Genomic DNA, 15,900 nt, shown 5'->3' on the forward strand with positions numbered 1-15,900 from the left:
CAGGTCCTGGGATCGAGCCCCGCATCAGGCTCCCAGCTCAGCGGGGAGCCTGCTTCTCCCTCTCTCTCTGCCTCTCCCCCTGCTTGTGCTTTCTCTGTCTCACTCTCTCAAATGAATAAATGAAATCTATAAATAAATAAATAAAAATAAAAAACCAAAATAGGTAGTCAGAGTCACAGGAAAAGTGTTTTATAGAATGGAAGAGACTTAAAAAAAAATATTTTATTTATTTATTTGACATCATGCGACCGCACAAGCAGGGGGAGCATCAGGCAGAGAGACAGGGAGAAGCAGGCTCTCTGCTGAGCAAGGAGCCCGATGAGGCGCTTGATCACAGGACCTTGGGATCATGACCTGAGTTGAAAGCAGACGCTTAACTGACCGAGCCACCCAGGCGCCCCAGAAGGGAAGAGACTTACACATTTGTAGGAAGAAGGAAAAGGTAGAACTGAGGAAAAGGTTGAAAATAAAGTGAGGATACAATTCATTCAAGGCCTCCAAGGACATGCAATTAAGTGCGTGGGCAGAGATCAACCTCAGAAAGAAGGGCACTCCTGAGCTTCCTAGAATCTCCTTCTAGCAACCTCTGCTCCCCTTTAAACACACACAGGAAACCAACCCCCATACAAGGCTTTTGTCTTGCACTAGGATTTGTTTCTCTCTCTTTCCCTATTCCACCAGTTCGATCCATAGGAAACAACGCGCTGTAACAAATATCCTAAAATATGAATTATTCAGTCCAGAACAACACAAAGGAGGCTTCATCAGAAGAGTGTAAGGTTGGCTTTGGCATTCCTAGTTCCTGTCCCACTGAATCTCTCCATCAGTGTGGGGTATAGAGATATCTCCCATGCTCTCTGGTCATCCAACAGACATAAAATATTCACGTGTGTGTGTGCACATACACAGACACCTCCCAAAGACACTATATTCAGAAAGGATAGCGTTAATATAGCATTTCTATCACTCCATCCTCTTAGCCTGCCCTATTTTTCTTCAAAGACCATGGCTGATTTTCAGTGGATATACATTAGCATGGCTACATCAATTGCTATAATATTAAAATATTCTACTTCTGTGCGGGAAAGCAAGTAGCTGCTGCCCCAGATCCTGAGGCATCCCCTGCTTTTGTTATCCTAGCATCTCCCACACTCTCCCATGATCCAGCAACGAAAGGCCTAACATCAGCCACAACAAGGCTAAAGCTGGCCCATGTTCAAACTTGGAGTGGGTGGGAGTGGGGAGGGGAAGTCACACACTAACACTTTATTGGGAAGTTCAACGTCAAGGAAGTTGGAGTGAGCAGGAAAGGGAAGTAAGGCAGGGAAGGAAGAGAGAAAACACAAGGGAATACAAGGGGATGTGAAACCATACCAAATATCACAGGCTGGCCATATCAGGGTTAAATATTTGAATATTCCACCCTGCATAGTACTTATAATTACCTGAAATTACATTATATACTTTTTGATATAAATTATAGATATTTGTCTGCCAGCTAGAAAGTAAGCTATGTGAAGGCAGGGACTTTTTAAAATATTATATCTTTAGGACCTAAAATATACCAGGCATATGGTATGTGAGCAATGATATTTGTTCAGTGAATGAATCATTTCCTATTAAGAAGAAACATTTTCTAAATAAAACACATTTTATGTAAGTTCCTAGCCATAAGAGATGTAGTTATTGATATTATTTTTGCAGAGTGGTTTCCATTCCTCGTTTCTTAACCTCCAGTTTCCTAATCATGCCCAGAGGCCTCCTTGTGCATAAGATACGACCACAGTGGTGCCCATTTCATGTTAGAGTCATCTACCTCTAAGTCTGCCATCTGTCTACTCAAAGACACAGTAAAACTTTGAAATCCTTGCTTTTCCTTATCTTAGCTGATCAAAAAGGCAGGCAAGGCATCAATATGGAAAAGAGGGAGATTTGTTTTCTTCTGCCCAGAGCTTTCTCCCAGGGTGGGACACAAAGGTTATAATATATCCCACCTATACTTGGTATCTATGATTTGTATTTTTTTCCTTTTTTTTTTAAGTTTATTTTTCTTTTTTAACGTTTTTATTTAAATTCCAGTTAGGTAACATACAGTGTAATTTTAGTTTCAGGTGCAGAATTTAGTGATTCACCACTTCCATGCAACACCCGTGCTCCTCACAAGTTCATTCCTTAATCTCCATCCCCTATATCCCCCATCCCCCACCCACTTCTCCTCATAACCATCAGTTTGTTCTCTATAGTTAATGGTCTGTTTCTTGGGTTACCTTTCTCTCTAAACCCTTCACTTGTTTGTTCTGCTTCTTAAATTCCACATATGAGTGAAATCATATGATACTTATCTTTCTTTGACTTATTTTGCTTAGCATAATTATGATTTTGCTTTTGGAAAGAAACCGTTTTCTTTTCACTGATCAAGCTGTTCTAAGTAGTAGTCAAAAAAGTCCTTTGAAATGTAGTTTTTTTTAATGTGGAAAATTTATGGGAAAAATTATCACATGCTACAAGTTTCAGTGGGAAATGATTATCAAAAATAGTCACTTTAAAAAAAAGTAGGCACTTTGTAGTAAAAACCAACAACTATCAAGTATTGAGTTTCAAAATTTTAATTTAAAGGTGAGAAAATGCTAATTAATTACATTAATATATTCATGACTGAGACTTAATCTACTTAATGTTCCTTTTCTCTTCTAACATTTCACTTCATCAGCCTGAGGGCAATCATCTGTAATCATTTGTAATCATCTAATTACAAACTTATTCAAGCTGCCGACTCTCACTGTGACTGTATTTTATCTCCTTTATCATTACCACATATTTTTAAAATGAAAGAAAACATGACTTTGTTGCAATGTGATATTATTATTGCTTAGATATTAAGATGCTGGCAATCATGATCAGATCTATCTTTATAACGTTTGGCACAATTTAGGATATTGTATTATCTGGCAAGGAAATTTATTTAACATAATGCTTAGAAAATTAAATCCAACCTTCTACTAAATACTCTTCTAGAGTAGAAGAGGAGAGAAAGCAAACAGGTAAATCCAATAAGTAAATCCAAAAAAAATTAAGACAATAAGAACCACCATTGTTGCTTGACTATGAGGGGCTAACAGTTCCGGAAACCCTACGAAAGAAAACAGAAGGCTTTCATATTTCTTTTATAGCTCAAATAGTTGTGTATTATATATCACATACATCAGTTGGAGATCACATGAAAAAAAATGCTAAGATTAATCATGTAGTCTGTATTTCACATAAGTTCACATAAGTCTTTATTATTGGGCTCTACTTTGCCCATACTTGGATTTACCTCGTTTAAACTTTTGATGCCACTTCCTAGCTATTGTACATTCCTAGTGTTATAATTTAAAAAAAATTTTTTTTTCAAGGATCATTTTCAACAGTTAAAAGGCTGAGCAAACATCCTTTTTTGTTTTCTTTCCTATCATTTCTCAGAGTAAGTGGTATAAGCCATCAAAGGTCAGAACTTGAATGAATAATTCCTGAATGTCTACAATGTGGCAAGCACTGTGCTGCGTGTTTTTAAGTTACGCCAATCTTCAGAAAACTCCTGAAAGGGAGTCAGTGTCACCTGATAAGTAATTTGAGATTTAGAGAGATTAAATAACTTGCTCAAACTCACACACCTAGTCTTGAGTAACAGTCCTTATTAAAATATCCGCCTACTGAGGTTATGTTTGGAGAAAAAAATCCGTATCATTTAGAGACACATACAAATGAAAGGATGTCTGGGATAGGAAATGTGACAGGAATGTGGGTGCAGGCATAGATATAAATAAGGTTAGCCATCAGTTACAGTTGGGTGACAGGGTCATATACCTAAGGGTTTGTGATACCATTTTTTCTACTTTTGTGTATGATAGAACTTTCCCAAATGGAACAGTTTTTAGAAGTTTAAGCAACCTGAAAAGTAAGATTAATATCAGTTGGACGCAAGGAGGAGAAAAAGAGAGGATGAAAATGTGTAGTGGCATTCACCTTAGCAATTTAATAACTAACTCTTTCAGCTATGTCCATTTAGAGCTAATCTTGCCATAAGCTCTGAATCACTTCACATGCATGGGCAAATAGGCACGTTCATATCTTATTCAAGAAAAAAGTGAACTTGTTTCATACCAATTATTAAGATCCCAAGCTGTTTGTTTCAGTCCTAACTGTACTTCTCTGGGTAAAATGAACTATAATCCTAATTCTTAATTAGATATAAGACCCAAAGACTAGTTTGTCAAATACTCTGGCCTTTTTCTGTTCTCCTCCTAACTCCTCTTAATGTGCTATTTTACTATTTGTTCATTCTTTTTAACCTCAAAGTGGCCGGAAGAGAACGTAGAGCTTAAACCATTCAATTCACTTTAAGCAGCTCGGTCAAGAGGTTTTCCGGCAGTAGGTGCTGTTTCTGATGAACTGTTTCAGCACTGGACCTGACTCTTCTACAACTTTTGTCAGTCTAAACTAAAAGGAGTAATAATAAAGTCCATCTTAAAACTGAGGTAAAATACCGCCATTGAAAAAAAGTATGTCATGGGGACTGGTATAAACCAGCTGGCACCTGTCACAGGATGTCCTCACCACCACCTACCCTCTGGCTTCAATGGCCGTCTTGTTGACATTTTCCAAAAGCGTGAGAGCTGGGAGCTTGCCAGGAACTACCCCTAACATATTAAAAGCATGCTTGCCTAGGTATTGGTCTTATGTGTTACTGGGAAACCAATGGGCTCTGGGCTTCCAGAGCTGGACAAAGGAATATGGTGCTTAGGAATGAAGCCAGAGGCTTCAAATGCAGGCTCTTAGGCCGAGGTCTGAAGGACTAGACAGCCAAATGAGGCAGGGAGTCAAAGAAGCAAGCTGGAATGAAGTGTGAAGTAGGGCTGTTCCTTTTAGATGTATTTTACTGGAGAGTAGAAAATGGGATTGGTTTGTACATTCTGTATGCTTATACTAATCCACTCCCACAAATATAAGACACTATGTCAAACATGGTTCTCTGGAATAACTTCCAGGCCTGACCACCAACGCCCCACTTCCACTCTCAAATGCATGATTTGAAGTTCTCCATCTATGTGTTGCTGTGAAGGCATTTTGTAGGTGTAATTAACAGTCATAATCAGTAGACTTTAAATAAAGATTATCCTGGGTAATGTGGGTGGGCCTGATTCAACTGGCTGAAAGGCCTTAAGAGCTGAACTGAGGTTTTCCAGAAGAAATTCTGCCTGTGGACTACAACTTCAGCTCCTGCCGGAGAGTTCCAGCTTGCCTTTCCTGACAGCCTTCTCTGCAGATTTCAGACTTGCCCCCAGGCAGACCCCCAAATTGTGCAAGTCAATTCCTTGCAAAAAATTTCTTAATATGTATTTTCTACTGGTTCTATTTCTCTGGCTGAGCCTTGATACAGCGATTGAACATGAGTATTTCTAAGTAGTATGTACAATTTGGACTTTGTACTTTAACAGCAAATACAGGTATTTCTGTGTGTCTATATAGGAGAGTGTCTGGAGGTCTACGTATATAATTGCTCTCTTTTTGAGGAGGCCTGACTTTGGGATCCCATGTCCTCCCCTGTAGTGTCCAGTGCTAGTAAGAATGCTAAGTCAGTTTGACCATATCTGATTGGGTTCCTCATCCTTCACTATCCCCCAGGTGATGTCTGATTACCCTAGCCTGTTTTCAGTAAGAATACGCTGACTCGATCAAGCAATAATCCCCCTTACCCTGATGTTTCCCTTTAGTAATTTTCCATCCACTGACCCCCACACCTGCTCACTGGCTATGAATTCCCATTTGTGTATTCAGAGTTGAGTTCAATCTCTCTCCCCTATTATAAAAGTCCACCATAATAGCTCCCCGTGAATAAAGTCTGTCTCACTGTCTTTAATAAGTATCATGAATAATTTTTCTTTGACACTCCCAGACTATTTTGATCACAAATTTTTTTACCATTCACTCCAAATTAGATAGCTAGATTTTAAGAAATTTATACTGTTATATCATGTGCACAATTTTTTAAAACACAAAAATGGAAAGAAAAATGTTGAAATTAAAAAGGAAATAGAAATAGAAGTTGTAATATTCTCTTCCTGCATCTGAAGACTCTTACTGCATTTATCTCACTTTGAGGTTGTTCCTTAACCTATTTCTCAATAGACACGATACAAAAATGATTCCAGGGTTCACATCTCAAAAGGCAGTAATGGTATCTATTTCAATTTCTGTTTTTAAATTCTGAACAAATAACTAAGCTTTTTCTCTTTAAGTGGAACACTTCAGGAGCTTCCAAAAGAGTAAGCACTTAGGATAGTTAATACAGATTAGCCAAACGTGCTCGTGAGTCAGTCACTCAGTTGACTCTGCTAAAAACTGCTAACCACAGTAGCAGTCTTCACACCTGCAGTTTTTAATGTTTTTTTATTCTTGGTCATATGAATTTAATTTATATCCCAAATATGGACCACTGACTTAAATTAGGAGGCAAAAGGAAAAATAGCATTAAAATGCTAGTAAATGGAAAGCATTAAAACTGATAATTCTGGGGACACCTGGGTGGCTAAGTCCCCATCAGGCTTCTTGCTCAGCACGGAGCCTGCTTCTCCCTCTGCCTGCTGCTCCCCCTGCTTGGGTGCTCTCTCTCTGACAAATGAAATCTTAAAAAAAACCCACACTGATAATTCTGAATTTTTGCCTCAAGGTGACTTTTTTATTCATAGAGTTCACTTAGTACATCATATAGAATATGAAAAGGAGAAATAGTGGTGATTACACTTAGTTTGGCTCTTCATTTACTGAGAATAAAAAGAAATAGTATCTTCCATGTTTCATTTAAAAACAACCTGACACCTTCTCGTGTCATTTAGAAAGACGACACAAAAAATTAGAAAAATAATTTTATTTTTTAAACAAAAATGCAATAATTCCAAGTATTAGTCATAAAAGCAGTTTTGCTTGGCTTTAATCCTATAAAATGTACTTAATTTTAAATCCAGAATGTAGAACTATTATATACTACAAATCATGTTTTTTCCTACACAAATGAAACAATTTGTATTACATATTAAATAGGGAAAAAAATTGTCGAGAGGGAAAAGACCACTCAGGAAAAATTTTTGGCGTTTATACATTGATTTCTACTTTTGCCAAACACAAAAGTGATGAAATACTACCCAATGAGCTCAGGGAAGTGAAAGTTCATGATTCAATAAAGGTAGGGAAACTCGGCCTTAAATGAACATAATGTTTCCATAACGGCTGAAAATGGACTTCATAATACAATCTTGAGTAATACACAATGCGTGTAACCTGAGGTTTGTCACGCTTGACATTTTAACTACAGCACTATTCTGTCAAGACAGCAGCCAGTTCTTGCTTCTTGTCCTATCAACACTTGATTTATGTTAAGCAGCTGCTACCTATCCCAAAATAGTATATATAACTGACAAATTTAGTGTACTTTTCAAATATTTTCGAATATACACTAATTTGAAAATCAAAGACCGTTTTGTGGCAATAGCAAAAATTTTACAAACCAAGAATCTTAGTACCGCATTTACGAACATCTAGCACAGCACGCCCAAGCACAAGCTGTAAAATGTTTGAAACTCTATTTATCTTTACAAACACACAGTAAGTCTTTTCAGTTTCCCTCAGTGGCTTTAACGGTGCTGATCAGTCAAAAGATAAAAAGCGCAACGGAACACATCAAAACCACAGTAAACGTCAGAGGGTGTTCACAATAAGAACTCAGTAGCAACAACCACATTTAAAGCTACAGGACTTGAGCCTCTGATACTACAAATCCCAGAGTTCCCAAGGGCGCAGGCGGAGCTACTTTCAAATTGATAGCTATTTCAGCCAATGACACATCCACGCAAAAAAAAAAAAAAGCAATAAAGGACCTGTTCCTTTGCGTTCCAACACTGAAGTCATACTTAGTTCTGAGTATGTGGGTGTTTCAGGGCCCTATCAAGTATTTCTCACTCGCAGTAGAAGCTTCCTGGTCACCACAATTCTCTACCCGAATCTGTCTCAGTGGAAGTTACATCGTCTAAAAGCAGAGAGGAACTCACGTTGCCCGACGTCAACGGAAGGACTCCATCACCTGAGGAAGAGGCAGAACCCGCCTTATTCTTGCCCTTTATTGGCCACGCAGCCAGGAGACGCAAACCTTCGTCACAACCAATGAGTCTTTGAAACTTCCGTTAACAAACCGTAAAAGGAGAGGTCCTGTGCGGCGCTTTGCTTAAACTGGGTCTGCGCCGGCGCAGACGTCCTGCTTTCGTCCAATCCGGAGAGAGGCTGGCTCTTGGCAATTCGTCGGCCCTCCTCACCCCGCCTCTTTCGCTTCCCCCGCCTCTCTGCTGCTGACCAATGCTCTGCACTTTCTTTTGCACGTTTACCCTATCAGAGAGGTAGGGGGTGGAGTTCCGGTCTTCTGCAGTGCTTCGAGACTCGGCTCGCATTTCTTCCCGCGCGCGTTGTGGGCTTGCAGTTGAGGTATATTTCATAGGGTCGGGTTGGGCTCGTACCCGGAATGGGCAGGTCTCTGCACGGACGCGACAATGTGGGTTTAGTCTAGAAAGCCGTAGTCGTTGGTTCTCTGGCACGAGGACCTCTGAGGGAAGTGGGGAGGGGTTGGGAGAAGGGAGCCACGTGCTGGGGCTTCCGGTGCCGGGGTGGGAGCCCTTGGACCACATCCGCGCTGTCCCTGCCCCGCGGGCCTTCCGCCGGTTAGGTGTTGGTGTCACTGTCGCCGGCCCCGTTGCCTCCTCTGTCTCACGTTTCTGTAGAAGCGAAGCGCCCTTCGCCTAGTGTTCAAGGAAGGGTATCCAGGATCTGTTTTTGTTTTTTTCCTGCAACTCGCATTTTTCTTATCGCCTGAGTGTGTAAATTTTCGAAGTCAGATAGCAAATTTTCATTTGGGAAGAGACGTCGTGTAATATACAATACAAACTGTGAGACCAGCTCTGTTAAGCACTTTATGTGTATTATATAATCCACATAGCAGTCTAAAGGGTAGGTACTGTTAACTGTTCTTATTTTCACGTGAAGAAACAGACTGCTTAGTAACTCGTCCACATGTTGTCTAAAGCTCGTCTCTTGGTAAACTGAGTGTGCCATTTGGTTTCCAAAGACGTAAAATTAAAATACGCTATTAAACTGTAAAATGTTTCACCTGTTTTCTTTCCGAACTTGAAGTTATTTTAAAAGTTAATGCAACATGCCTATAAGTGAATTGATATTATCGATATAAAATCATCTAGTAGAATACCTTGGACTAGGAGCCATTTCCCAACCTTTGACTGGGCAAGTCACCCTCTGAGCCAGAATCGAAATCAATACCAGACATGACTACAAGACTACTTCCTAGAGTTGTAAGGATCAAATGAGAGAATGGTTGTAATGTATAAATTACTGATGATAACTGCCTATATGTCTCTGCTTTTCAAATTCTTTCCTGTGAGGCCAGACCAGTGTTAAATAGCATAGATAGATAGATAATTTTATATATGTAGTTATATATTCTCTGTGTCTAAAACAGTGGTAATATGCAGCCTAGGACCACGTGTGAACTACCTCTTTTCTTTTTAAAGATTTTTCCCCCATTTAATCTGCCATGTTTTCATCCCCCTGAATTTTCAGCCTACATAAATCATTTAAGTAGCATTTCATTAGGAATGGGAAGGCCATTGAGAGAAGCCAGGATGCTTTCAACCAAGTTTTCCATCATCTGTGGTCTGGCTTGATGAGTAGCACTTCCAGTGTGAGGTGTCAGCGATGTTCTTCACTATCAACAAAGAGATGATCTCTGAGCAGGGGCTGGTTGCATCACTTCCAGCACTGCCCCTTTTATAACCCCTGCATGAAGAGCTTCGACCAGTGCCTCTTGATCGGCTTGCAGGCATTTATCAGCTTATTAAAGGATAGGATAAAAGTATATGACCCAACAGCCAGATGGAAGAGTTGCATAGAGCAAGGTGCGCAGAAAGGGTGTAAGCTTCCATGCCCTCTCTAGGCACACTACTCTCCACAGTCTTTGCTTGTTCTCCAGTCTGGAAGCTCCAAAATACATTTAAGCCCATGTGGCTCCCTTACCTATTCATCCAGGTTTCAGGACGGTGTTCCCTGTAAAAGCAGAAATGTTATTCATATGGTCTGTATTCTTACCTTAGACTGATGTAGATAGCGTAATGCAAAAGTAGCTCAGTTCAAATAACTTCTGAGTTCTGGTTCCTTCTGGAGGCTCTGAGGTGAAGATTACTTTCCTCGCCTTTTTCAGCTTTTGGTGGCTGCATGTGTTCTTGGCTTGTGGTACCTTCATCTTCCAAGCATGTCACTGCTATCTCTGCTTCCATCGTCACACTGTTTTCTCTCCTGTAGTCTAATCGAATCTTTCTCTGCCTTTCTCTGATGCGGGCCTTTGTGCTTACATTTAGGTTCCACCTAGATAATCTAAAATAATCTCTCCATCTCAGTATCTTAATTACAAAACCACTCTGTCATGTAAGGAAACACTCATAGGAATCAGGATTTGGGTATCTTTGGGGGTCATCTTTTAGCTTACTACAAAGGGTATAAAGAGGGTAAAGGAGATCCTGTTCCATGCAGCTTAAAGTCTAATTGGATGTGCATTAACACCTTAGAAGGGTGAAATTTCTTGGAGTTCTAATCTTCTGCCTTAGAAATGCATGTAACTTTTGTATTCAACTTCATAATATGCCCATGTTTGATACTCTTCTGAATTATTTGCTACATCATAACACTGCTGTTTTAGGGATTTAGACTGTTTTGTGGCTTATATTAGCCAGATTACTATAGTCATAGATGTGTCCCCCAGTTTAAGAAGTATGACCTCAGATGATGGGGATTTATTATAAGGAAGCCATTTAAGCAACCAGTTAAAGACTTTGGGTCCCGTTGCTCCTAAGGCTAAAATGTGCGATAGGCTTTCTGGAGAACTGGACTGATGGTCCCTCATCATTGATACTCTCCGATCCCCCCCCCCCCAAGACAGGAGCTCTGATGAACAGATTTTTGTCCTATCTTCAGAAGAAAATAACCCACCTGTTCTTGTGTCTATCTGAAAATCATAATTAGGAGACAGGATCTGATGAGTTGGGTTTATTACCATTTGGTATGGGTATGTTGGAATAAGATTATGAAAAACAACCCAGCTCTGAATAGGCATTCAGTATGTAAGAACTGTTCAGTAAAGATCTCTGTGCTTTGTGTACAGAGTTGGAAGGAGAAGTACATGTGGGACATTTATATGGGCCAGGCCTGCAAGTGACCTACATTACTTTTTCTCATGTTGCCTTCTCTGACACAAAGCCACGCCTAACAAACGTCTAGTTGTGTGCCTCACTGATGATCTGCTCATGAGTTAGTCTCTGCCACGATGGGCAATACTTAGCCAGCTGCTTAAGATTTTTTCTCAGTCCTCAATCTCCAGCCTTTAGTTTCTTTACCCTGTGAACTCTCCATGGCATCCAGATGCCTCTAGACAGCCTTCTTGGATACAGTCCTTTGTAAGCGGGCTCCACACCAGTGCTATCATCAGGTCCACAGGAAAGAGCCTCACATCCTTGGCCCTGACAAAGTCTGGATGTACAGGCCAATAACAATGTAATGCAGCCATTTTTCTTTGTTCTCTTTGAGCAGGTAGCCAGCCACAGTCTCTTAGACTTTGCCGCGCGTGGATCCTATATCCATAGTCTACAGGGGACCAGATCAAGGTCTGAGTTTGAGCTACTCGTGCTTGGTAAAATGGGAACGAGGAAAAAATGTCACAGTATTTTTTCACAAATAACTTCTTCCAAAAAAATTCATTTTTCAGCTGCTTCATTTTGGTGTTTTTATTTCCTCAAAATGGAAGTCAGGCTAATGCTTGCAAAACTAGTTTTAGGTCATCTTTGCAAGTCCGGTGTGGACAGTCGGCCACCTAACTTAGGATGTGAGGGTATAGTGTGCAGTTTATAGGCTACGAAGTACAAAGTACTGGGCATTTACTGGGCATTTACCTGATGACTAGTTATGTAACTGAGTTTTTAAAGAATTCTCCCAGTAATCCAAGCCTAAGTAATTTCATTTGTTAAATGCTTGGTTCACCAGCCCTCTCTGTTCCTTGGTTTGGTAATAATTAAATCTAGGTGAAATAAATATAGAGGAATGTACATTTAAAAAACTATCTTTGAGGGGACCTGGGTGGCTCAATCAGTTAAGCATCCAACTCTTGATCTCAGCTTAGGTCTTGATTTCAGGGTTCGGAGTTCAAGCCCCACATTGGGCTCCACACTGGGTATAGAGTGTACTTAAAAAAAACGAAACAAAAACAACCAAGAAACTGTCTTTGAAAGTGATCATCTCTGGGAAGCTAGCATTTCTTAGTGACTAAAATATTCCTTAGGTTTCCCAATCATCAAGCAGAATCATTTGATCTTATAAGTTGCCTTACTGGTTTAGAATAAACTTAAGTGATTGAGATAAATGGTAGTTAGAAGTGATTTCTTTTTCTTTTTTTAAGATTTTATTCATTTATTTGAGAGAGAGAAAGAGCACCAGCAGAGGAAGGGCAGAGGGAGAAGCAGACTCCCCCACTGACCCAGCCCAACACAGGGCTCTATCCCAGGACTCTGAGATAACCCAAGCTGAAGGCGGATGCTCAGCTGACTGAGCCACGCCATGATTTTTGTTTTTAACTCTTGAAAAATAGTACTGTTGTAGGGTCACGTTATTTCACATTTAAGGATTTAAAATTGGGTTTACTTAGTTTTTTTAAATAAGATTTTAATTTTAATTCCAGTATAGTTAACGTACAGCGTTATATTAGTTTCAAGTGTACAATTTAGTGATACAACAATTCTATACATTAGTCAGTGCTCATCATGACAAGTGCATGGATTCACTTAGCTTTAAATACAGATTTTTTTTTCCTGGATTGCAAGTTCATCTTGGCTGAGTTAACTGTTCATCATTTCAGCTAGATAAATTGTACATCATACAACAAGATATTTAACAAAACTTTAACATTTTAAGGATCATAAACTTCATTATGTGTTCATTATTTTCCAAATTTTCTTAGCTAAGCATTAATTGTTATGAAACAACTTGAAAAGTATAAAGCGTAAAATTGTTAGCAGCACGATGTGATAGAAGGAGCACTTGAAGTCAGAAGATCTTTCTATCGAAACCATATAAAATGTTGGACTTTTCTGAGCTTTAGTTTACTTATTTGTTAAATACTACTACTATTTGTCCTACTTAACTCTCACAGTTGTGAGACTCCGATGAAATGACAAATACTATAGTCCTTTGCAAAACGTATTCTTTTATTAAGGTCATAGTAAGTATCTGTTGTACTTTTTTTTTTTTTAAAGGTATTATTGATTTATGTGAGAGAGAGACCGAGAGAGAGAGCATGGGGGCGAGGAGAAGGAAAAGCAGACTCCCTGCTAAGTAGGAAGGCTGACATGGGGCTCAGAAAAGGGGTTTGGTCCCAAGACCTTGGGATCATGACCTGAGCCGAGGTCAGACACTTAACCAACTGAGCCACCTAGGTGCCACTATCTGATGTGTTTTTAAAGGGTTCGAATTTAGCATTAATTCTCTTGTGAATTCTACTAGTTTATGTGATTTTTTTAAAGCTCTACCACAATTTTTTGCCTCTTCGTAAGGTGGCTAGACCAAAAAATGATAAAAATCCTGTCTAGCAAATCTTTTAAGTTAATGTTAATTAATATTAGTCTCCAAATGTCGTTGCTTTGCTAACAATATAGTTTCACAGGAAAATTAAAAGAAACTTCTTCCAGAGAGTAATAAGCTTGGTGTGCCATTATAATTAAAACTTTTCCTGATAATGTAGGTTACTTTGTTTATCATGTCAGTTAAAATATTCCTTAGTGTTAGTATGTATACTGAGGTAAGCGATGGCTCTGTTCTCTTTGTGGGCATTCGTTGTGATCATTATTACTTTTTATTGGCTTTTAAAAAAAAGAATTTCATGGGATGCCTGGGTGGCTCAGTTGGTTACCTGTCTGCCTTTGGCTCAGATCATAATCCCAGGGTCCTGGGGTCCAGTCCCACATCGGGCTCCTTGCTCAGCAAGAGTCTGCTTTTCCCTCTGCCTGCCACTCCCCATGCTTGTGCTCGTGCTCTCTCTCTTTCTCTGACAAATGAATAAAATCTTAACAATAACAACAACAAAAAAAGAATTTCACCATTCCTTGAATTTTAGCAGAGCTAGTGGTTAAGAGCACAGATTTTTTTTTTTAAGATTTTGTTTATTTGACAGACAGCGAGAGAGGGAACACAAGCAGGGGGAGTGGGAGGGGGAGCCTGATGCAGGCTTGATCCCAGGACTCTGGGATCATGACCCGAGGTGAAGGCAGAGGGCAGACGCTTAACGACTGAGCCACCCAGGCGCCCCAAGAGCACAAACTGCCTGAATTGAGTACTGGCTGCATACTAGCTCTGTGATACTGGGCTGTTTACATGTAACTTACATGTGCTTCAGTTGTCCCATTTATGAAATGGGATAATAATAGGTACTTCATAGGCTGTTATAAGAATTGAATGAGTACGGGGCACCTGGGTGGCTCAGTCGTTGAGCGTCTGCCTTTGGCTCAGGGTGTGATCCCCGCGTTCTGGGATCGAGCCCCACATCAGGCTCCTCCGCTGGGAGCCTGCTTCTTCCTCTCCCACTCCCCCTGCTTGTGTTCCCTCTCTCGCTGGCTATCTCTCTCTCAAATAAATAAATAAAATCTTAAAAAAAAAAAAAAGAATTGAATGAGTACGTATTTGGGAAGTGCTTAAAACAGTGCCTGACAAACACTTTTAAATAAATTCCTTTCTTTGAGGCGCCTGCGTGGCGCAGTTGGTTGAGCTTCGGACTCAGGGTCTTGAGATTGAGCCCCAGGAGATCTCGCCCTGCCTCTGAACTCTATGCTCACCGCAGTCCGCTTGAGATTCCCTTTCCCTCTGTGCCTCCCGCTCATGCTTGCTCATGCACACTCTCTAAAATAAGTAAATCTTAAAAAACAGTAAATTTCTTTCTCTGATTTTATTCAATATTACTCATCAAGTATGAATGTGGAATAACAGCTGGAAGAGAAAAAGCTCTAGGTTATGGCTTATAAATATACTGTATCATATAGCTGATACTATTTTAAATCTTTTTTTAACCTTGTAAATACTCGGAAATTTGCATGGCCAGGCAACTAAAAGTTATGCTGGACTTCACATCATTTAATATTGGTTTTGATCTTAAATCTTTGCTGGTATTAAGACTTTCCACATGTATATGCTTTAAATATTTTAACTGTATATTGCTTGGTTGTATGAGTGTTATTGATTCATTTCATTTAGTGCGGATGAGAATTATGCCAACTTTACATTTGAATGGCCATTTAAAAATGCTTTGTAAAATATGTCTTTTATATCATTTGAGGGTCAGTATAAGAAAGCATTTAAGAATGTGGGCTCTAAAATCAGATTTCTGGGCTGTCTGGGTGGCTCAGTGGTTAAGAGTCTGTGTTTGACTCAGGTCATGATCTTAGGGTCCTGGGATCAAGCCACGCATAGGGCTCCCTGCTCAGCAGAGAGCCTGCTTCTTCCTCTCACACTCCCCTGCTTGTGTTCCCTCTCTCACTGTCTCTCTGTCAAATAAATAAATAAATAAAAATTTTAAAATAAATAAATAAAATCAGATACCTGTTCCAGTCCCTGCTCTGCACTTGTGAGCCCAGTGTGAGCCAAATAAATAAAATCAGATACCTGTTCCAGTCCCTGCTCTGCACTTGTGAGCCCAGTGTGAGCCAGTGATCTTCGGCAGATCACCTGCTGTTTTTAAGTCTCACTTCCCTAACTATAGAGCCGGATAAGGTAATT

At 39.8% G+C, this 15,900-nt stretch overlaps 1 protein-coding gene and 1 long non-coding RNA gene across 4 annotated transcripts in view; one reads left to right on the forward strand and one right to left on the reverse strand.

Annotated features, from left to right (window-relative positions):
* LOC130544800 (uncharacterized) overlaps positions 1–8,246 on the reverse strand; it is a 50,306-nt gene extending 42,060 nt beyond the window's left edge. Inside the window, exon 1 of the long non-coding RNA XR_008961397.1 lies at positions 8,085–8,246. This is a non-coding gene — a long non-coding RNA (uncharacterized LOC130544800). The remainder of the gene's footprint in view (positions 1–8,084) is intronic.
* Positions 8,247–8,406: 160 nt separating this feature from the next.
* Positions 8,407–15,900, forward strand: part of WDR89 (WD repeat domain 89) — a 40,732-nt gene continuing 33,238 nt past the window's right edge. Inside the window, exon 1 of one of the 3 annotated variants that reach the window (XM_026486910.4) lies at positions 8,407–8,511. The gene's annotated coding sequence lies outside the window, so the exon portion shown is untranslated. The remainder of the gene's footprint in view (positions 8,512–15,900) is intronic. The other 2 variants (XM_026486908.4, XM_026486909.4) reach the window with 2 other exon arrangements.

The sequence above is a fragment of the Ursus arctos genome, unplaced genomic scaffold (assembly GCF_023065955.2).
Source record: "Ursus arctos isolate Adak ecotype North America unplaced genomic scaffold, UrsArc2.0 scaffold_25, whole genome shotgun sequence".
Lineage (NCBI taxonomy): Eukaryota > Metazoa > Chordata > Mammalia > Carnivora > Ursidae > Ursus > Ursus arctos.